Source organism: Vespa crabro, chromosome 5 (assembly GCF_910589235.1).
Source record: "Vespa crabro chromosome 5, iyVesCrab1.2, whole genome shotgun sequence".
NCBI lineage: Eukaryota > Metazoa > Arthropoda > Insecta > Hymenoptera > Vespidae > Vespa > Vespa crabro.
The window spans coordinates 11,671,324-11,695,542 of NC_060959.1; the positions used below are offsets into that span (position 1 = coordinate 11,671,324).

General features: G+C 38.6%; 1 protein-coding gene across 2 annotated transcripts in view; it reads left to right on the forward strand.

Annotated features, from left to right (window-relative positions):
• Positions 1-24,219, forward strand: part of LOC124424025 (MOXD1 homolog 2) — a 151,077-nt gene that overhangs the window by 44,214 nt on the left and 82,644 nt on the right. The window lies entirely within an intron of this gene.

The following is a 24,219-nucleotide window of genomic DNA, read 5'->3' on the forward strand; positions in this document are numbered from 1 at the left end:
AAGAAGTAGTATAATCGCTTCTAATTCTTTGTAATTGATCGATTACGATGACAAAAAAACAACATTCTGAGTTTGTGCTTTTTCGTATTTTCATTGGCTAATTCAAAATTCATTTTACACATTATGCATTAGTTTAGTAATTGCAACGTTTCATTCAAATAATACAATACCGTCAAAATAATACAATACCGCAATTTATAATTAACATTTTGCTTAACCCAACGCATTATCGATTAGAAGGATCCATTAGTAGATTCATTAATTTTTCACTAAAATTGAATTTCATTTTACCTTGTAATAATTGTTTCAAACGTAAAGGTTATTAAAATAATACTTCATGAATGTTTTAAAGTAAGCCGATCGAGAGTTAGCATCTTTTAAATTCCATTAATAAATAATTTTTCTACGTACAGCAATAATGGAAAGCGTTAATTTTATATTTGATTACCCTACCGATCTCGTTAGAAATATACGTTCCAGTCCGATTCTTTCCTTGGAAAGGCTCTCCGATCTTCGGTACGGCGAGAAAGGGTCGTCCAAGCCCTTTTACCTTTTAAAGCGTAGTCAACTTTAGCGTTTCGATTGTCCGATCGGCAATGGTACGTAGAGTAGTTATGACCAATTATGGAAAGCCGTTCTCGGTAGTTTTACAAGTCGCTCCATATTACCCTATTATGTTTCTTCCACGAGTTCTGCGAGGAAGCAGATGCCTCGCACGTAAGATAATTTCGTGAAATGCCAATTATTGTCTCCCTCGAGTTTACCTTGCCTTTTCCCTTCCGTCCTGTCTTTTATTGCATGCATTTATATGATTACTTGATCCAACAAAGAAATATTAACAACCATCTTCACGTCAAACTCCTTCTATCCACAAAATAACCGTAATATTTTTAATCACGTTGGAAAGAATTTAAAGGTAGAAGTAGGATAATTGTAAAAAATTTTGTAGAGCAATTCCGTTGGTAATTTTACTACCAACGAGTCACTCGGAAAAAGAAATAACAGTAGGATTTAATACGAGTAGAGTTTGAGCAGATGCCTCTCGGCATAAAATCTGATGATTTGAACCAACTAAATTTCTACGATACTATCTACGGTAACTTAGTCTACGCTCTCCAGTCGTAACGGGGATGTGTTCACGTTCATTGTCAGGAAAGTGAAAACCCAAGCGTGGGAAACACAGGCGAGTTTCTCGCTTGGATATTAACTTTGTCCAATCATGCAGCCGAGTAGTTTCGCTGCTTCGAAATTATCACGTATCGTTGCGAAATTCAAATGGTTCTTCGATAACGCCGATTACTCCGTTGCGATCTCGATCGTTCGTTAATCGAAATAAAAATGTTTGTACTTATAAATTTTACGTTGCAATGATATTATGCCAAGTCTAATTATTGCACCTTTTTATTTGATCATAATCATGATATGCTTCTGTAATGGAATCGATAAAATCGATCTACCGACAATTTATTTTATCGAAGCAAAACACAAAGCAAAAAGTCGCATAACTTTACCGGTGCTGTTTCATCATATATAACTACATATTTGCATAGACGAAAGCTGCCTTTTTTCAAGCATGAACCAACTCCTTTCATTCTTTTTCTCTTTATCTTGTACTACGACGTAAAATCATTTCCGTGAATATTCTGGTAAATATGGCAAAGAAAATTCAAGACGATTGTGACTTTTCAAGTAGGAAAAGAAAGAAGGAAGAGTTGTATCATTTTTCTGAAGTCCTTTTTTTTTTCATTCCAACGACCAAATAAATCATTAACCTTACTTTCAAAACTGTTTCGAAGAACTATTTCTTTTTATTATCATGTATGCTCATATATAAATACAACACGTAATTCAATTCCTTCATTAAAATATATTCTTTTTTGTGTTACAGGTAAGCTTCGGGATAATAATATCCTCTTACTGTATCAGAGAGTATTTACTGTGCAGTATGTAAGTTTATTCTGAATTAAATACGTATGGAAAGATTGAATGGAACGAATGAAAAATTTTCTATCTTTCGAACGATATATAATAGTTATCTCGCAATTAAAATTAATCGCAATTCTTACGAGTATTCTCCTACCTAAGATAAAATTTAAGATTTTTTACTAGTTTTGCTATTAAAAGTTCGAGTTGATAGAAAACCAGTGATTATTGACATTCGGTACGTCAGAGACAGGAGTTTTGTTCTACTTTAAGAACAAAAAATAAGGGTAAGCGAAGGGATAAAAAGAACGACCACAAATTCCCGAGGGTTAAGCAGTTTCATTCTCGGAGATCTAATTTCCTTCCATCAAGATGCGTCGTACGTTTCTCTCTATATATTCTCTATACGTATATTCCTTTCTCTTTAGAATACGGCTCGTTTCGCTGTTGTAAACTCGTCAACCGAAATTGCGTCCCCGCTGTAAATCTCTTTGCATTCTTGCACATGCTAGTCTTCCCTCTTCCCATCTCGTAAACACATGCACCACGCCCGAACAATTTAGAGCTCGATTACTCGGCTTGACTTCGTGGTCGAGAAAACGAACTGCTAATATTTCAATCCGCTACACGAAGATTATTTCAAATCTGTCGAGATAAAAGATGCTACTGCCTATCTAAAATTACATTCATTTTTATTTTCTTCGGATAAGTTTTTCCTTTTTTCTATTATTGTTTTTAATTTAATTGTTGAAAATTGATTTTTTGTTCATTAAGTAAACGATTATTCTTACTCTCGTGAATCGAGTTGTCCATTCGTAACAATAATAATTGTGGGTATGACTCGTGAAAAATGAACGATACAGGAAGATAATGAGCAGATAATCTTGGCAATAATAAAGAAATAAGTGAAGCGGGACGTAATTGAAGTCGGTACATGTAATGCTTAATTGATACATAGTTATCTCGAAAAGTAAAGCGAACATTTCTGTATACGTAGTTGGATTGTATGCATGTACTTATATATGTATGTACATAAGTTGGTATTGAAAACGCGCGTATAATATTGTAGTTATTTCCAAGCTCTGTATTTCGCTGAGGCGGACACACGCACGTACACACACACAGAGAGAGTAATTTCAGGTTTCCAGCACATGAAATATCCTACTGAAGCTACACGCTATCTACTTTCGTTGTGCTTTCAAACGAGCTAATAAAAATGATAACTTAAGGAAATCGTATATCCTGGCAGAGATGTAAGATCAGAGACTGAGTTAAAAAAAAGAACTATTAGATACGAGGAAAAATTTTGCAAAAAGAAAAAAGGAAGTATAGAGAGAAAAGGTCCTTATTTAATAAATAAATAATAAAAACAAGTAGAATTGAACAGGGGAATATAAGAATAAGACGCTTAATGATATACTTAAGAATTATTACTTATATAATATACACACGTATATTGTCTAATATATTTATATAAGAAAGAGAACTCGTTTAGGAAACACTTTACAGTCATTCAACTTTACATCAGCTAAGAGAAAAGAAGAAGGATTTCGGAAGTAATTTTTCACGAGGACTTTAAATCTTCTCTCTCTCTCTCTCTCTCTCTCTCTCTCTCTTCGTCAGCGTAATCGCTTAGCGCCAATTATGCGAATTCTACGTTATTTTACTCGGCGCCTTGCAGGCACCACACTACTCGAGAAGAATGGCCGCGACATTAATGAGCCTTTAATAGACGGATATTTTTGTCTGAATTATACTCACATATCTTTTATCTCTTTGTGGCTTCGAGATACGCAAAATACAAATTTTTTCTTTTTTATTTCAAAGAAACGCCAGCTCACAGTTTCTTACGAGAGCTCTTCTTCTTCTCTTCCTTCTTCTTTTATAGTCCTTGCTTAGGCATTTCTTTCTCATCCTCTTTTCTTATAGGTTCCATCTCGGAAGAAAACTAGTTACATTCATTACTAATTGTCTTAACGAGCCTTTTCTTACCAAGCACCATCGAAAGATTTTCCTTCCTATTTCCAGTTAGACCAAAGCGATACGATTTTTCGTCGTTTCTTAACGCCGTTTCATCCTCTAGACGTGAATTACACGGATAGAGAAGATTTCTTGGAGATTTTTCTCTTTCCCTCCCACCTCTCTTTTGCCTCACTTTTCTTAGTTTTCTCTTTCCAAAAGGAACGCTTGAAAAATAATCGCGACGAGATTCGCATGAAATACAATTTCCGGTAGAGATCAAACGAACAGAATGAGAAAAAGAGCGTGGGAGTGCAAGGACGTTTCAAAGATAATTCGGCGTGTCTTCGTGAGGCCAAGCGCGAAAAGATTTGCCGTGAGAATAAATGAAGAACCGTTTTTCAATTTTCATCGCACTTCCTGCTCTTCTTTCCTGTCTTTTGCATCCTGCATCATCTCATGAGTACACGTATATCCAAATAGAAAAGCACGTAAGAAGCAGAACCATCGAGTCGAGGTTACGCTATTATAGCAAACGTAATCCCTTGGAGGCTGGGTCATAGGCTTCTTCTTCTTTTTACGTATTCGTTCTCTCCCTTTTTTTTTCTTTTCTTTTTCTTCCTCTCTTTCATAGGCCCGTTCAGAATCTTTTTCTCCGCGACAACGTTCTGGCGTTTTCACTTTTGGTTTCGCAGGGGAAGAAGAGGATTAACACTCTGTTCGTGGTGTCGAAGTTAAGCCTCTCTCCTTCCTCTTTATTTTTCTTTCTCTTTTTTCTCCGTTTCAATCTCCTTCTCTCATTCTCTCTTTCTTTCGGTGGTCATGATACCGGATTATATGCACGCTTGAAATATCGCTCCAGCTCCGAGACTTTATCCATTCGTTCATCCGTCTGCGTCCATTCGTCGCTCACTTTTCAAAGGGCTTTTCTATTTCTCGTCGCAGTTTTTTCCTGGGCCAAACGAAATCTTCGTATCTTCGTAGATCACTGTTTCAGCCTGTACTCAATGATATATTAATATGTATATATATGTAGGTATATATATATATATATATATATATATATATATATATATATCTTAAAATTTTTTCCCAAGAGAATATGTTTTTTTTGATAATGATCATAACGCATTCATAAGTAAACTCGAGGATACATTGAGAGCTCTTTATAAGTTGAAAACGCGATACCATTGATGTAGTATCGAAGCATCACGATGTCTAGTATCATATTGTGATCACGATACTACGGTATAACAGTTACTACAACATGATACCTATTAGTGCAAGTATCGTGTCGTACCTACTAGTTGAACAACGAATGGGGGAACTATGCGAGAGAGGGTGAGAGAAGGGTAGATACAACAAACGGTTATATAAGCCGACGTATTGGTACTACAGCGAGGAAAGTGGAATCAGATTACCTGTCTTGAAACGACTGCTGAATCGGATCCGTTTTGATAGGAGTTCAGTGTCGGTAAAACATCGAACGATATCTTTCTATACCGACTTTTCTGTTCCTTTATCAGACGTTACACTTTTATCGTTGATATGCCAACATATTTTTCTTTCGACAACTTGTTTCAGGTATTTAATTTTTAGTCATATAAACATTTCCTTAATTTCTTATCCAGAGGATAGGACAAATTTTCAATTTTTTTTTATAACGAACAATAAGTTTCTTCTTTAAAAAGAAAAGGATTTTTATTGTTCTATTTCACGTAATCCTTTTCTTTCTTCTATAAAACTGTAGAAATCGTTATTACGTTGGCATCACAAATGGACCAAATGAATGTTATATTTATATATACTTCGTTATCGTTATTTCTTGAAGATTTATTGTAATCAATGTGAAAGCATGACAAAGATTAGAAAAAATCAATAATAATCAATAATCTTTGATCGTTCGATTGACCGGAAGCATTAACTAGAGTTACGAAAAAAGACATAAAAGATATACCTACCCTCGATTTCTGATCGTTACATTTCCAGTTTCGCGTGCGTTTAATATCAACACCTTATTGTGCGGATGCATCTCGTTGCTCGAACACTGAGTATCTTTTCCCTTTTCTCTCTTACTCGCTCTCTCTCTCTCTCTCTCTCTCTCTCTCTCTCTCTCTCTCTCTTTGGAATGGGCGAGAAGAACCCCTCGTTGGATACTAGTAGTCCCCACAAAGGCATCGTCTACCCAGACAGCATTGGCATTGTATTGTATATACAGGATGTCTTTGCCGGCTTATACTTATGTAACGCGAGCCTGCCAACACACCGAAAAGAACGTCATACTTATCCGTGGTACCAGCATCGGCATCGTCGAACCCCATTCTCATAGTCTGCGCTTTAAACCAACGATGGATGCGAGGGAGATGAAGGCGAGGGACGTATATAGAGAAAGACACCAGCTGGCATTCAACGAGCCAAGGATGATAGAGAGAAATGAGTATGTGTCTGTATATGCGAGAAAGAGGAGAGAGAGAGAGAGAGAGAAAAACGCGTGCAAGATTTCTCAGGATCCTGCTTGACATAATCCAACGTTCGACGAATAGCATGGACATCGTCGTGTCGTCTTCGCTTCAAATTGTCAGTCTTTTGATCCAAAACAATGTTTAGTATTTTCTTCTACTTTTTCTGCTTCTTCTTTCTCTTCTCTTCCTGATCTAACAACAATATTCAATAGGATTCGATGCTTCATTCGTAGGTATATACATTTAGAGAATTTGGCATTTATGGAAATATTCACTATATTCCGATCAAAGATTTCTCTTCTTTTAACTTGTGTTCGACGTAATTAAATGAAAGGTATCATTTCTCGTACAATATAATCGTGATTGACATTTACAAGGGATAGAATTGACAGTGATTCATTTCTAATTAATTTATTAATTTTTGAATATTTTTAACTAACTAAAGAAATTAAGGTGAATTTGGGGTCAACGTGTAACGATCTTTCTATCCTCGAACAAGGGTAATGTAGCTCGCGCGATGAATAATAAAATAAGGTAGAAAGCGCGCCCGTGGACGAAATTAACTCTTTCTCTTTGCGTTTAAATCAAGCGAGCTCGTAGTTAATTTTACGTACGTTTCTCTTCTTCTCGTGTACCGACGTGTGTCACTATGAGGAAGAAAGAGATAGAACGTGAGTGTACGAGCGTTTGTTAAAGAGACTCTGACGTAATTGCGACGGCAAGAATAAATAAAAACGTATTTCGTGTTTTGTCACCGACTCGTCGTTGCGAATGTTCTTTCTCCTGCAGAATTATTTTTTGGTATCCTTAATGCGATCCGCGAAATGCAAACGAAATTTCAAAAGGAATGCTATCTCTGGTCTATGGTTATCGTAGTTTTGAGAATACGCATTGTTTTCTATCCAAGAACCCGTTTGTAAAGTTGCTAACGACTGAAAATTCTCGAATTAAGGACTTAAGTGGTTCTCTAAGCCCAAAATGAGTTTATGTTAATACGTTAGAGAGAAAGTTCGCTAGCGTACAAAAACTTGGCGCATTTCCTTTTAAACTCGGCGTGAAAGCGAATTTAAGTATTTATGGCAAAAGCTTCGCGAGAGGAGCTCACGAGCTTAAACGCTAGCCGCAAGCACCGTGAGAAGGAGGAAACGAGAGAAAGAGGAAGGGCCATATAAACATCGAGAGTGAGATCCACATAAAGAGAAATAGAAAGAGAAATAGCAAGAGAGGGGGAGAGGGAGAGAGAGAGAGAGAGAGAGAGAACTGTCGAGATATGAGTTGGAATAAAAACGCGTTAATGCTTCTCGGAAATTGTCCATGGCTTTTTCTTTCCCTTTCTCTTTTCTTTCGAGTTGCAAATAGGAAAGCTTTTTTTAACGATTTTCCACTCGATTCTCCAACCTCCAACGTTCTGGAAAATGATTAGAAGCGATCGACGACCTCGATATGCTTTTGAGTCTCTGTTTCGGAAGGGAAAACCCTTTGAATCTTAACCGAACGTATCCCGTGATCGTGTTATATAAAAAAGGAAAAAAAAAAAAGAAAAAAACAAAGAAACGGTAAGAACGATCGTTACAAAATTTCCATTCATCGTCAATTATTATTTGTGTGTGTGTGTGCGCGCGCGTGTGTGCAAGTGTCACACCTTTTTATTTCTTATTTCGATAGTTTATAATCGTTTTGTCATTTTGTTCTCTCTAGTTCCCTATTTATGCTTAACAATGAAACACCAGCAACGCAAGGTGACTAAAACATGGAATGCATTTGGAATTCCTTCGTATGCAAACATGCGCCGCTACAAAATTAGCCGTTTACATAGAACCTAATTAATTATCTCTGACAACGTGCGCATAGCTTTCGTAGCTAATATATGCATAGCGAACGAGTATCGATCAATTTACGAAATACAAAAATTCATTAGGTTTATATAAGCATTCCTTCTTTCGAACATTTCTGATATCCTTCGATAATTTCGTTAAAATTTTCGTATGGTAATACGCATTATTAATGAAATTTATGTTTGCTGAGTAAAATCGACAATTCAAAAGATTAGGTATTAAGATTCTTCAATTTTTTCTTTTTTTCTTTTCATTAAACGCCATTGTCCGTTCTTATTAACTCGAAATAACAATTTACTTGTCATCGCTCCGTTTCGGTAGTCCTCTCCTCCTTCACTCATTATACCGTGCATTTACGTTTCTTCTCATTTTCTCTTCTCCCTCGGAGCTCAACCCCTTGTGCGCTCAACCCTTGCCGACCTTTAACTATTCGACTTTGCGTCGCGACCGGTAATTTACTTTTTATCGCGAGTCTACCATCGAGGAGAAGGCAGAGAGGAAAAGTTTTCGTCGCTCGCAGGCTCGTGTTCATGAATTTTATTAAGATTCTCGATAAAAAAGCCACCGGTATCTACTTCCTTCTCTTTCTTCTCATCTCTGAGCAGATACTATCTGAGAGTCTACGAGCTGACGTGTCTTTCAAATTCTTGACACATTTCTTACATTTCATTCGAATCAACGAAGATGAAATAAAGAGGACAGAGAGAGAGAGAGAGAGAGAGAGAGCGCGAGAGAGAGAGGAAAAAAGATTCTTATGTTAAAGTTTTAATCAATTTCATCTTATTACAATTTCGCAACGTCAAAAGAGAATGACACGTGGGAAAATGACGATACATTTTAAGAAGAAAATTTAACAGGCCTATACGAGTATTAGATACTAGGATTTACGAGAATTGTATCGAGAACGATAAACATCGCCGAATGAAAAAGGTTTTAAGAGGAGATTGCTAAAGGACGTAAGCATGCTAAGTATAGAGTCATATATAAAACTCAAATTACACATTGTAAAAATCACATGCTTCGTGACTCTAACGATCGTCATACTTCCTCAAGCATTCATTAGCTCATTAAGTGTACTTTTACTCAACGGAAGACGATGTTTTCTGGCCATCTTTCTTTCTCACACTTTTCCGAGCACTGAAATCTCTTTCCCATTCTATTTCTTACGGAAATTTAGTATACCATTGGTCATAAAATGGTATGGAGAAAGACGAATGAAGTGGAAGGAAGGAAGGAAGGAAGGAAGGAAGGAAGGAAGGAAGGAAGGAAGGAAGGAAGGAAGGAAGGTAAGAAGAAACGATTAATATTACATAGTCGGTGTATATGAAGGCGTTCTTGCACTAGTTCAAATTCCGAAGCTTGCTTCGAAGCAAGGCGCGTGTCTTTGAACAAGAGACTCGAACGATTTTCTCTCCCTCTTTCTCTCTCTCTCTCTCTCGCTCTTGTAAAGGCGTTACGGAGAGGACGCAAGCGCGTATCTGCAGATTTATAACCGGGCGACCGAGCAAAAGGTGTCGCCTGGGAATGAGTAATGATATATTTGCCCGCATGCGAGGCGTTTCGAGATCGTCGGATACGTTTCGAACGTTCTTACCGGAGAGAGAGAGAGAGAGAGAGAGAGAGAGAGAGAGAGAGAGAGAGAGAGAGAGAGAGAGAGAGAGAGAGAGGAGCCAAATACGTGTGGGCGAGGAAGGAACACGGTAGTGCTGTATGAAAACGACGTTGCACACGGATATCGAGTTGAGTACCTTCCTATCTTCGATCGTCATCCCTCCTTCTGCGCTACCAACCCCATTTCTCTCTCTTTCTCTACCGTACGTCGTTATTACCAAAATTCGTCTAGCTTTCGAGCTCTTTCGCGATAAAGACTGCCACCGAGGAAACATATCTTACAATCAGTCGAGGAAGTAAACATTTTCGGAGATACTTTTAATAATTTCGTTAACACCTAAAGTAAATGCCATTTGAAAAATATTATAAAAAATATTTGAAAAATATATTCGAGGAAGTTTATCGACGAACCTATTCATTCTTATCTCCCATAATTATCAGAGAGATTTCACTAAATTCTCTGATTAAATGTTTTGTAGATATAGATAAAGAGTAAAACGAGACAAGTTTGGATTCTCTCGCGTTGTTACCTCTCGAAAATATAGGTATAACGTTGTTCCAGCGGAACGAGTAATGATAATGTTCCTCTGAGTATGAGATGTCTTAAGATCAAGAATCATGCTTCTTCCATCCTTCTCGAGGCTACACTGCATCTTGCTTATATGACATTTTTTTATGACAACAAAAGCGTCTTCTATCTTCCTCTCATTTCTTGTGCGTGCGAATATTCATGGTACTCACCTACTCTTCTCTCTCTCTCTCGCTCTCTTTCTCTTTCTCTCTTTTTCTCTCATTCAAATCGTCGTCCCTTTGAGCGTGTAAAAAGAGGAAGAGCATAGAGGAAGAAAAAGAGAAACGCGTCTTTTACAGAATATTAATGCTGGCTCTTTTCCATCTACCCGAGTACAGACGACCTTCCACCTGGTGCTCCAGTTTAAGAATCGTGACCAGTGCGAAGAAAAAGAAGAGAACTCGAGCAAGAACGCGATATATCCGCGGGCGAAAGTATAGAAAGGGTTTCCCTGCGTACTGCTTTCTTTCCAATCAACCTGAACCTTTTTCTATCCTTTTCTCTCTTTGTCTCTCTCTCTCTCTCTCTCTCTCTCTCTCTCTCTCTCTCTCTCTCTCTCTCTCTCTATCCCTCTACCTTTCTAATTTTAAATAAAAGAGAAAAAGAGCCTTGACGTGCTTCATTTTACTAACAAAAATGGTCCTTCGAGACTACGACGAGAACTTTTCTTCCCGCGCGAAATGCACTCTTCTTCGTGAGTAGATACTCGAAATAAGTTTTTCCCCGAGGAAGGTCTTCATTTTGAACTCTCCGATTTTCCTTGCAACGAGGAGTTACACAAGATTAATTCAATTTTTAGATTTTTCGTTTTTTATCTTCGAATCTCAAATTTATCCAGAAATCTTATACTCAATGTTAATTCCAAGCGAGAAGCTAGACATTATCTGCAATGTTGAAACCTTAAGTAAAACTGGGTCGACTTCTTATCGCACGAAATAACAAAAGCCAGCCTTCCGATAATTAATTTTCCTCGACTTTCCGAGTCTTCTCGAGGCGTCATCGAATTTTTACCATGTTCCTCTTTTTTCTTTCTTTTGCACGTTAACAGTATTTCGTCTTACGAAGGAAGAAAAGACAGGATAAAGAAAAAGAAGAGAAAGACTCGAGGCGAACGAATGTTACCCTGGAAGAGCAGATGTCCGACGATTTTTTCCGTAAAAGAGAGGCCGACAAAACTCTTGCTTCGCTCGTGAATCTCGAAAAACGAAGTAAACACGTATTTACTCGCGCAGAAAAATTCTAAAAGGGGACGAACGAGCCTCGATGGTAGAGCGTCCAGCGTGAAAGGAGCTCGGAGTAAATACGTGCGATTGTTCCCTCGTCAAACCACATGAATAAATAATAAACTTGGTACAATCGCTTGGAGGGATGTATCGTTCATTCCCTCTCTCTCTCTCTCTCTCTCTCTCTCTCTCTCTCTTTGTTGCAGGAGCGAGAAAAAGAGAGGAAGAGAAGGATAGAGACTCGAGTCTCTTTCCGTTGTGCATCGCCAGGGAAAATATAAATATTTCTATATTAAATCCTCCTTAAAACGATCCCTTACAGTTGGCTCGGAGTACGGTCTCCCTAGGCTTTTCAATGGGCCGAGGGTCAATAACGAGTGAGAGAAAAAGAAAGTACACAAACTGTACCTGCACTTCTCTTCTTCCGGGATTATTCATAGAGATTCATCGGATGATGTTAGGACAGAAGAAAGGCTTTAGGTTGGTACCTTTAAACGGCGACACTCTATGCTAAACTTTTTCTTAAGAAAGATGGTGAAAGGTAAAGGAGGTGGATCGTAGAAAGTGGAATATCGCGACGACGACGACGACGATCAAGAGAGAACATTGAGAAAGGGTTGACCCTAGTAAGTAGTCTTGATTGGCGGAAGAGAGAAGGAGGAAGAAGGCGAGACGTGCCGGGCACAATAAACGCCTCGTCGAGCAGACTCACCTATTACCAGCTCGATGGATGAACCCCTCTCGTTTAATGCACTTTCGTCGAGCGTGGAATCTCCTTTGGACGTTGCCTTCGATATTTTAAGATAAATTGCGGTTTCAGGATGGTCGATCGTAGACTCGAAGTCGACAAGTTATATCAACTGATATTGCTCTTTCTATCTTCTTCTCGAGGATATGTGTTTCGAAATTTCACAATATATTTTTATTAAATTTTTATTGAGAAAGGATCTTCGAATATAAGCCAAGTCGTTTCTATGGTTCTATTTTGTTTACGCAGGTACACCCCACCCTCCCAGTATCACCCTGATATTCTCAATGGCTAAAGAAGAGAAACGATATTCGAAATAATATAAAACAGGTTCATCCATCTCTTTCAAATAATCTAGATTTAATGTACTTTCGCTGACAGTGGGATCTCTCTATTCGGCTATTTGTATGCAGCCGATTTTCTGATCCACCTCTTCTATACCTAAACCTTCGTCCAACCCTTCGAACGCTCTCTTTGACAGAAACGATTTCTTCCTTCTTCTTCCACCTCGATCTTTCGTACTCGTTTTCTCCTCACTTCTTTTCTGCGTATCTCGGCTCGTTCCTCCTTCCTGTACGGCCTCTTTGAGAATCTTTCGCGTCTTTTGCCATCCCATAAGAGAGTTTATATTTCAAGAGCCCTCCTTTCGCTGAGAAATCGCTTTTTAAAGTCGTCGACCAGGCCGATCTACGTTATTCACCTCGGGGATGTTCGCCACGTGCCTTCGATCGTGCTCACTCCGACGTCACTCCACACCACATCCTCCGATTATCGATTTGGATTATCTTCTTCTCTGGAGGCACATCTCGTTCGCCTTTTATTGCGTTACTTTGCTGATCGTCGCGAAATTCGAACCTAGCTAGACGACGTTGACTGATAATACTCGTATCGCGATCAGAAAGGAAAAATCTTTAAACGAGTAAGAATTTCCAAACGTATATCTCATTCGCTATTCACATTTTTTAATTATACTAGACTTTTTTTTGTTTTTTTGTTTTTCAACTTTCTATCTATCCAAAGGAATATTTCGAATTTTTCTTTTTTCTCGTCGTTCCATGGGTAAATATGTTATCGTATCACATCTGTCGGTAGGAAGAAATTTTTCTTTTTGCACGGTCATATCGTACGTTTCACATACATATGTGAAACGTCTACTCTGTATAAAACGACGGAAAAGATCGCATCTTTAAACTTACACACATGCTTTTCTTTGAAGAAAGACCTGATGCATCATAATGCGATACCTATACGTATCTGTATATATCATATTTCTAAATTTGTATGCTTCGTATTTTACAGAGAAATATTGGAATCGGTTCCTTGCTACCTATCCTCATTCTATATGTAAGAAATCATAGTTTTTCTTTAAAAAAGAAAAGAAAACAAAAATGTTCTTATATCTTTTGCGATACCGAAGGAAAATTGTTGGAATGACGAAAGTCATGAATGGCCATCTAAAGGTATATTTCCACGTTTCCTAGAGTTAATCAATATCACAGTTTACGCCGATCATTTATCATGTCTACAACGGTTCCACTTTTATTCCATCAGTTTCATATCCTAGATTTGAACGACGTCGTACGTCACAGTCTTGAATTTTCACGAGGGCTTGTTAGATCCCTTCTCGTCATTTAGAAAAAAGAGCCTTCATTTCTACAAGTACAAAATCGATCTACCCCACTCGTTCTTCCTACCTTATTCTTATTCAAACTCGTTGTACAGATAGGACGATCTATTTGTCGGGGTTAAAAAGATAATTTTCAAAGTTCATCAAAAAGTAAAAATTACATCGCGAAAAAATATATCCCGTATCTATTACTCGTCACTTATTTTTATTACATTTATTATCGTCTCGTTACATCACGAACGAGGTAAGTTTCAGAGAAACAAGAAACGATTCTAGAAACTGATGGCACATCCTCCGACAATGGCTCTCGATCTTCAAACTCACCCTTCTTAGAACCATCGCCCGTCACAAAGACCCCTTTAACCAGGGAAGCGCAAGACTCGACCTTTTTCCTCAACCTCCTTCCATCCTTCTCTCTTTCTCTCCAACACATCCATCTCTAGCGAAGCCCGTTTTACAGGTCAGCTACTTTCGGTTCTAGAGCCGAACAGCATCTCGCTCTTTCTCTATCTTTTTCTATAGACCCACAGTCCTTCCTCGAGGTTTTCTCGATTCATGTGATCGATCTGGCCGAGGAGAAGAAGATAGATAGATAGATAGACGGAGAAAGAAAGCAACGGAATCGCACGCTTCAATTATCAGGATATCTAACGGTAGTAGTACAGCCGGAGTTATAGTTGGAAGATTAACGCGAGTAATGTTAGTACACCTGCTAGTTCTCTTCTCTCTCTCTCTCTCTCTCTCTCTCTCTCTCTCTCTCTCTCTCTCTCTCTCTCTCTCTCTCTCTCTCTCTCCCCTCTTTCTCTTTACCGAGCTCAGGCGCATTCGCCTTCGAACGAGCGTAGAATTCCTCATCGTCGTTCTCTTTCTCTTTTCCTTTCTAGTTGGCCCCCAGGGTGTGCGTAAAGAATCGCGGTTACGTTTGAACGCTAGGGTTGCGTGTCTATTGGTGAGTCACGTGGAACGCGGTTACACGGTTGAAATCTAATTTCTCTAGTGATTTCGAATGAACATATTACGTCCGACCAATCGAGTAGACATTCTTGTCGTTTGATCGAAAGATTCGGGTAGCAAAGAAAAAAATGTGTTTTGAAAAATTACGCGAAATTCATCATACTTTGACAAATTAATACGACTTGAGTTTTATCGAAGCAACGAAGGAAATGTTTACCTGATTCACTCTGTGTACGAGCAAATGATAGATGCACGTGCGCATATAGGCGCATGCGAGAAATTACACGTACGTGAAATACACATTCACGTAGGTGCACGCGATGGAATCCCTGTGGCAGGGTACACATCTCTCGTTCGATGTCTGTGCCTTTAAAATAATATTTTACCGGGATTATTGTCGATGGGAAATGGTAAAACAGCTTACGCTTTGCGCTCGAACGGGCCAGGGGCATTATGCAAAACAGTTCACCCCTCGTCCTTTCGTTCCATCCCTCCCACCATTTTCTTCGCTTCTCATTCTCTCTCATTTCTCGCTCATCCCTCGAATCACCAACGCAATCGTGCTCGCGTTACCGCCCTTGTTCTACCTTCGTACCACCCTTCCTGAGACTCTTCGCACCCTATCTCAACCTTCCATCTATCCCTTCCACCGAAAGAAACGAGCCTCGCAGTAGATCCTTCCGTTCGCATCCTTCGAGCTATCTCGTCATTGGTTTCCTCGTTAGGGGAAGAAGCCGAGCGTCGTGAAAAAGCTTTCTCTCTCTCCCTCTTTCCCATCCTTCTATTCTTCTTTTTATATACATTCCACGAACGCGACAGGCATCCCTTTTATTCCGTGCCTTTCTTTTACCTTCGAGGCTTAAACTTGCAAATTACTTTAATGCGTTGCCGGACGAATCTATTGGAACGGGGAAATTATTTTTCTACGAGATCGTTCGTTCGATCACGAAGAACCGAACGCGACACGGGTTAGCCAAAATCTTATTTGGCTATATATATGTTTACGAGCGATTAATTAAATGTTGCTCATCCTCCAAACGTGGATTATCATTCCTTTGACTTCTTTTACGACCTTTTGTACCAAAGTTTGTCCTTTACATTTATCCCCTTTTCTTTGATAAAATACGACGAATGTCCTCCTCGTCGAGTCGAAAGAACTTTCTCGGTATTTCCGGGAACAACTTCTCCAAACGCTCGAATCGCTTTTGTTCTCCTTTAAATCATCGGCGTTTCCAGTGGTGCGCTCCTAGCATCGCCCGCCGGCTTTTTCCTTCCGATTTTCCCGAGCCATCCTCGCAAATAAATTCTACGTTTTCTCGCCCTTCGGGACTACCGGGAGTTACGAAGCAGCGAAGGCGACGAGTTTCCTCGTTAGGAAAAGACGCTAACCGTCGTCTCGTGGCATTTGCCGAGGACGAATCGCCGTTGTCATGGTTACCCGTGCCCTTTGGCCCCGGTGGCAGGTGCTTCTCCAACTTATGATTCGACGTGTTACCACACGATAGATGTACCTATACGGACGAACTCGTGCGACCGTGTGATCCTCTACGTGTGTAATACGCTTCTACACACCATATTTTCGTCTAAAAAGATCTTACGTATTACACGTATATCGGCGATTCAACGACGATTCCGTCGCAGGTGTCACCTCGTAAAATGAATTATGCGTTCCAGTTTTCCACGAGAAATCGTGCAACATTCGTTTGTATCTCGTCGCAGGATTAATTCTCTTGGGACATCCTTAGCTTAATGCAAAAGCAATCCGCAAGATCGATCTTCTTCTTGGTCGTTTCTTCTTTCTTTTTTCTTTGTTTTCTTTTTTTGTTTCTTTTTCTTTTTTTTTTTTTTTTTTTTTTTTTTTGTTTTTTTCGTTTGCGAGTCGGCCACGCGTAAACAGAACGATTATCTTATTCCACTCGGAACGATATCGATGGAACTCTCGAGTGAAATAACAGAAGCGAGAGAAGCAAAGAAAACAACGACGAAGATGCGACGCACGCGTTCGACCGGCGCCCGATCGGCACGGTACTAAATATCAGAGCTACATAATTGAAATTGTCAAGAATGCAGAAAATCGCAGTTATAAGGCAAGAGCTTTTCTCTCTTGTTCAAGAATTATACCGAGTGTCGAATTCCGCCGATGGAATCTCCATCATTCTCCTTTCCTCGTCCTCTTCCATTCTCCCGGACATTCAATGTATTTATTCATTTGCTCGAAGCTCATCCGTTCGCCAATCCCTAAGAGTTTTGATCAATAGTTCAATTAATATTTTTACATGGAAAATATTTACCAATGTTCATTGGTAAACAAATTAAAAAAAAAAAAAAAAAAGAATATATCGCGAAGATATAAACATAATCTTTTCGATAACGTGATTATCATTGCAGATGAACTCGAAGCTACATATAAATATTTAGATACATACCCGTTTAGGTATTATCAAAACAGTAGGACGATAAACACGCAGCGAACAGTCTGCGAAACAACAACAGTTCTGTAAAAGATCTAAGAGGTCACGCCATTCGTATTAAAATTTATTGCACTTGAGCTCGATCGAATCTCCGTAGAAATTTTTTCTTTCTTTCTCGCTTTCTTTTTTCTCTTCAAATAGAAGAAGACGCACGTGAGAATTCTCAGCTCATACCTCGCTTGCTTTTAAGCCTCACCAACTACTCGGAGTCGTCCATATTTACATAATTCCGCTCAAATATTGATTTTTCCTTTCGAATGGTACAATGATTTGTCACCTTGCGTGTACGGCACGTTCTCTTTGGACCAAACGAGATCCACGATTCACGAAGACGAACCAACGGTTTCAAGGTTTCGGTCAAAAGCTTCTCGCCGAGTGACATCGTATGTAAAGATCTTTGTACATTTTAACCTTCGTGTTAGACCACCCTGAGTCCTCTCTTTTTCTCTTAGTGTTTGCACGGACCGACCGCAGAAACTTTCCGTGTATTTTGTAAAGAAATATCGTCGAGCGGAAACGTATAGGAAGGTCCGTCCTAAAGTTTCACGTTTTTCTTTCTCTCCCTCTTGCTTTACAAAAGAAAAGGTCGCAAGAGAATGTACCGTCTCTATATTGTAAAAGTATGTTTCCGAGTCTTTAATTTTTCCTAAATCTTATTTTACATGATCGTTCGATAAGTTGATATTTCTTTACAAAGGAGAAAAAGAAAAGAAGAGAAATCTTTTCGTTGTTACTTACTAATCGATTTTTTTTCACTTAGATATATCTATTTACATTTGTAGCGTACTATTTAAGTAGCGTACTATTAAGAAATGTTTTTCTTCGATCCTATTCTCTCCGTGTTATTCATTTCTTTCTTCTTTTACTTCTACACGTTCGTCAAGGATCAAGAGTTTCTCGAAGTCGCGATTTGCATAAGAAAGTTTTCGTGCTAGATATCGTAATGTCGGTAGTAAATGCAATAAAAAGCCACGCACGCGGTCTTCTTCTTCGAACGAATGAAAGAAAGGAAAGATAAAAAGAAAGACAGAGTTTTTATTGCGACGATTTTTCATGAAAGCATTATGGTTTCTCCAACGGACGAACATTTTTTTCAAATTCACTATTTCCTAGAGGAACTAGAAATGAATTTTAAGCTGGTAATATTTCAATATCGGGTCACGCGAAAACCGTTGTTTCGTGCAACGCGCCGAGCTATGTTCTTTCCAAGCAGCAGCTCGGCCACGAAAATTTCCGTGAGAACTTCTCTGTGCTGGAGTTGGCCCGCAAAACAGATTACCATTTATCACTGTCGCTGTTCTCTACGAACACATAGTTTTGAGATCGGTGAAAAGAGGAGAGGGGAAGAGAGAGAGAGAGAGAGAGAGAGAGAGGTGTACCATTTTCTAGAGTGCGTCTATCGTCTTGCCTTGTTTCGTTTTCGAATGTTAAATATTTCGACTTGAATGATTGCTTTCATAGATCTCCCTTCTCACGCGCGCGCGTCATTCGCACGCTGCGTATTTTGTCGACCCTTCAAAACGATATGAAACCTTTATAAATCACTAAGTAGGATTGAATATTTTCCTAGTAAATAGTTTATTTGTTCTTTCAAATGACCTTATCGCTAGCCGAACGACATTACGAAACAGCAAAGATATACACAAAGATTTTAACGTTCTTAAACGGTAAACATCCGAAGGAAGAATAATATATGGGCTAGTATCGCAACAGTTTCCGAATGTCAATCTACTCCTCGGTTCTTGACGTTAAACGGAAACTGAATTAAGCCTGGGAGCGAGGCCTTACACCTTGTCACTAAAATTTCCAGGAATTTCCTCGTGAAAGCGAGCAAACGGAGAAGTAGGAGTAGCAGTGACGATCCCAATGACGTCAGGTAATACTATCAAAACCTTTTGTTAGTGTCAGTAGTAGGTAACGACCATATATATGCGTAAAATGTTATATCAACTGCGTACTCTAGTAATATCTCTTCTAATTAAATGTGACTATACAAAAGCAGGGGAATACGAGAAACGAAAGAGAGAGAGAGAGAGAGAGAGAGAGAGGAGTAGAAGTACGAGTCAGAGCAAGAGCACGAGTATCAGAAGCAGAATCGAGAAGTGCCACGACATTGAGTGCTATCTCGAAGGAGAAATTCCAAGCAGTTTGCGTATTACGTTCATCGAGTTCCTCAGTGGGTCAAGCTCCCAATGCCGCGACTAATCATCTTTGGACTCGAACTTTGACCTAAAGGATCCTTTTAAGTGGCTTTCCATCTATTCGAAATTTCCATCGAGCATATACGATTCATTAAATACTTTCATAAGTATCCGAACACGATATTCAAATTAGATGAAATTTTATAGATCTGTAAAAACAATTGTTTCATCATTCTTTCACGATAATGTACGCATTCGTTATATTATTTCCATGACAGTTTCACGTTTATTCATATTCGTTTAATTAAATTCATAAAGAGTTTTGAAGGTAGTTTCGGATCGGTTTTATCCATCGTTTCGTGGTATATTTCGACGAAATTAAAATACAAAAAAAGGAATAGCTAAAACATTCAGTAAAACAACAGAATATCTACGAATGTTTTGCCTCGAAAGTATATTTTAATCGCCCTCCTCTCCCTTCATTGTACATTTATCCTCTTTTACGCGACTAGTTAACGGAAAAGTGTCCGTTTCAATGGAGTGACGCGAATTTTTAATGCGTGTAAGTGCGCGCGCGCGCGCACACACACACACACACACACACACACACACATACACCTTTAAATCCATAGGACGAAACGGATAACTTCTGTTCAATACACATTCGATAGTTCGTTTCTTTTCCACATCGATATTTTACTATTTCATAAAAATTCCCAGAATACACGTTTCCCTCCATTTAATCATATTTTAAATGAAATACGAAAAACGTGTAATTCCCATTCGTTGATTTCAAATCGAATTTATGGTATTTTTGAAATACTATAGATAGAATTTATTTATGTAACGTAATCAGAAGCATGCATCAGCAACCAAATAGAATCAATAGCTAAATCAATGTTTAACAAATGTTTTTGCATCAATCATTTTCTACATCGGTCGCATTGATGCGTCAAATTTAACAACTCAATGTAATAGCAATTATCATTTCATCATCATCCTGTATAATTTATTTTCGATATACAATGTATGCAATCTTCTCGAATATAATTATATCGCGAGAATCTAGACAAATTTTGAATTAAAACAGATACATCGTGAAAACTATAAATCGATTCGTAACTGCAAGGCGTTCGTATTCGTTTCGTTTCCATCTAGAAAATTAAATACTATATTCTCTTTCTTTTCCACTAGCGCCAAATTTCACGCAGGCTACTCGATATTTTACGTGGACGGTGATAATGGCCGGTAGACAGTAAGGGGAGAGATCGAAACGTATGAAATTGCCATCGTTGCCTCGAGCTATACCATCGCTTTTTCCTCCTCTTTTATCTCCCTTCTCTCGCTCTCTCCCACCTCTCTCTCTCTCTCTCTCTCTCACACACTCTCTCTCTATCAATCCATCTATCTATCTCTCCATCTTTCTCATTTGAACTTTATTCTTTTTTCTAGGATATGCCAAATAGGAAATATCATAAACTGCGAATTTTCGTGACGGTGAGGTAAACGCGACTCCAGGGATTAACGGCGTTAGACGATCCTTGCTTTTTCGAATACTCAAGCTACCATCACCCAGTGAGAAATTTCGTTTTGCAATCTTTAAATTCATCTCTCGTTTCACGATCTTCTTCCCTTTTTTACTTGCTTCAAAAATCGCTCTACATTTTATACGTTTCACTGTACGCTTTTAAACTCACTGGAGGAAAGACTATTGTGTGCCTCTGGAATGGAATGGTAAAAAGAGAAGAGAGAAGAAAAAAAGCTAGAACATAGAACAAAAAGAAGAAAAAAAAATACAAGTAATCCCCAGTTTGATTATGCTCACGCGGTATACTTCTTCATGTAGCGTGACCTTGTACGTAAGTATGCCCTTAAACGTGCGTATACGTATGTACATATGTACTTGGTGGTGGAAAACTTTAATTTTCACGACCTCGATAGAAAGGGCCGAGTTTTTCGCGCAATAAAGCGGCACTTGTTTCTACTTGTCGAACATCTTTCATTTGCGAATACTCGTTAGCACGCATTCACCTTGCGTACCAACGCGTTCGTGTTTTTCCTTCTTCTTTTTCTTCGCTCTCTCTCTCTCTCTCTCTCTCTCTCTATGTATCTCACCCCTTGAATTCGAAAAGAACGAGACGCGAGGTACAAGAAGCGGAAATAAATTTACTCGGCCATAAAATGTCGTTGGAAATTTCAACCTTCCGTTCCAGAAAATGCTTTAGTTCTCCGTTTTCGAGAGAAAAAGAGAAAGGAAGATCGAAAGAGAGAGAGAGAGAGAGAGAGAGAGAGAGAGACAGAGAGAGAGAGAGAGAGAGAGAAAGAAGCACAAAGCTTTACTACTTTAAGAGCTTGCAGGAAAGTCGTCTATAAATTTATAAATATTAGAAACGACGATTTCTTTTCACGTTTTATTTCAACAAAATTACCGTCCACGAAAAGCCATAAAGCTTCTTGCGCGTACGCGGATTTTTGCTAACCGAGCGAGTGAATCTAATTTGCCACTCGTTACCGAGCTACCTGATGAAAAATTCATCGAAGACGACACACCTTCGTTTAAAGTCGTTAGGGGAAGAAAGGAGAGAGAGAGAGAGAGAGAGAGAGAGAGAGAGAGCGGGTGGATTATTTTCCTAGGTCACCTTTTTCTCCTCTTGACTGTCTCTCGTAAAATTAAACGTCGGAGTTCTTTGCAAATGAGGCCTATTATTTTCATTTTTTAAACACTTACTTCGTGCCCATCTATTTGCAGTTTACATATATAATAGATAATATTTCAATGATCAATTTTAATCAAATGATTTTAATATAAAATTCCATGGATATTCTTTTTTGTTTTACTTTCTAAGAGAAAACGTGATTAACAATTTTCTTTCGTTTTACATTTATTAGTTAGATTAATTCAATATTAAAATCATCATTGTTTTTGTAGAAATTTACTATAGTTCTCAGAAACTAGGAAACAGAGGAAGAGAAGGTAGAGAACTCATACGAAGGAGGATGAATACATATGCAGATCTGTTTGTCACACTCTCTGTGATTTACACAATTATGCGGAATAGTGTTTGCGAACATCACGTATAAACCGGCTCTGTCGAGTTTGCTTGCTCGAAGAGAACCAGAGAGTAAGAGAGCGTGAGGGAGAGAAGAAGAGCAAGCATGGTCGCGTAGGTGGAAACGATGTTGCTTGTGTTAGACGAAGGGAACGGAAGTAAGAGAGAGAGAGAGAGAGAGAGAGAGAGAGAGAGAGAGAGAGAGAGAGAGAGAGAGAGAGAGAGACAGAGGAAGGGAAAGAGAGAAGGTGTAGTTCGAGCTCGTCATTTCTCCCTTGTTTTGTCGGCTGACCAAATTTCTACGCGATATCGTGCCATCCTATTGTAGCTGGACGAATGCTAGCAGCAACAGTAACGTTTCCTACGCAGCAATTAAATTAATGTCGCCTTTGGCGGCTACTGGTTACTCTACTTCTCTCCGTCTCTTTATTCCCATTGTATCCTTTTTACATCCCTCTCTTTCTCTCTTCCCCTTTCTGTTCTCTTTTAGACTTTCTCAAATAACGTGTGTTTACTGCAAACGGACGACGAGGCGAGTCTGCGGCGGAGTTTCAATATCATCTATTTGAAATAATTACGGTAGCTTTAACCGTGGGTGTCGCACTAATTGTAACTCTTTCTTGGACGATCTACTTCCCTTATTCTCGTTCTTTGGCCCTTAAGGGAATTCGTGTCGTTATTTTACACGAGGGTATTTGTACATTTTCAGTCTTCTGCGATTGCCCGAAGCGAGGCAAACAATTTTAAAATCGATTTTCATATTAAGCCGACGTAAAGAGTTCCACTTTTATTTTAAATATAATGATAATTTTTACTTGAATATTTTTTCATCCTTTCTGTACGTCTTTTTTCATTTATTTAAGAATTATTATTGACTTCTTCAAATATGTGAAGTAAATGTTCAGCGGAATCTTGCATAATTGGCTTTGTAATTCTCAAGACGTAACAACATTTTTGGATGATTGAAATGTCGATGTCTTTGATTTATTAAAGAATATTCAAGATTTCAAGTAGCTCCGCGTTTATTTTTCGATTCTTCTATTTTGTCCACAATACGCTCGTTTTTTTTTACTATTATGCAATTATCAAATGCGGATCAATCGGTTAATTGCAATTTATCACGTATAAAAAGTTCATTTAATATTTCTATAACGTCGACGCGTTTCTTCTTTTATCTTCATTAAAGAAAGCACCGAGCTTAAAGAAATTCAAACTCGTTCTTGAATGGTTCATAATGTAGAGAGAATATTCTCGGGATAATCATCGCTGCGTCCATGTTTCACTCGGAACGTATAAAATGGAGAGAAAAAAGAAAAGTTGCAACTACATTCATGAGATTTTTATTCTCGCAAGATAGTAGAAGTAAAATGATACAAAACCGTTCTTTCGTTAATCCGCGTCGTGGTTTATCCCTCATTACTTGTGATTCGTTTGTGAAACGGAAAATTCTTATTTTATCGAATCTTTCTCTCGCTTTCTTTCTTTCTTTAGCCCTCGAGATCGTCAAGCTCGGTCTTAAGGAGCGATAGAACCTATTCATCGATTTACAATTCATCTCGGTTAACGCGATATAACAAAACTTCCAATAGAAGAAGCTAATAACTGCGAGTAATTGGTCAGCTTCCATGCGAATTATTATAGAGT